This window comes from Vigna umbellata, chromosome 7 (assembly GCF_029865625.1).
Source record: "Vigna umbellata cultivar VRB3 chromosome 7, Vumbellata_1.0, whole genome shotgun sequence".
Taxonomy (NCBI): domain Eukaryota; kingdom Viridiplantae; phylum Streptophyta; class Magnoliopsida; order Fabales; family Fabaceae; genus Vigna; species Vigna umbellata.
The window spans coordinates 48,949,407-48,949,817 of NC_142171.1; positions in this window are offsets into that span (position 1 = coordinate 48,949,407).

Below are 411 nucleotides of genomic sequence, written 5' to 3' on the forward strand. Positions count from 1 at the left end.
ATTCATTTTGATAACTTTTTTTCTTTGGCTTTCTATTAACTCCTTCAACTTCAAAGAAGTAAGGCATTTCTTTGTCTTTGATTCAACGTCATTATGAAATGTTTTTTTTAAGCTTGAAGGTATGATAGAAAGTAAGAGCAAAAAATTAACAAATATGGACTTCAAAATCCTTCTCTATTTTACATAACCCGTGGTTCTTTTACTAGTTTGGTTTTCATTTTTTCCCTATTATTTTTTTATTATGTATGTCTTTTTGTTTTGTTTTCATTTTTTACCCTGTGTTTTGAAAATTCTTTTTGAAATCCTCTAAGGTATATGACGTTGGCCTATGTCATTCTTCGACATCCTAAACTGTATTAACGTCAAATTCGTATAGCATTCAACGTCCATTTGTATATATGATTCAATTTT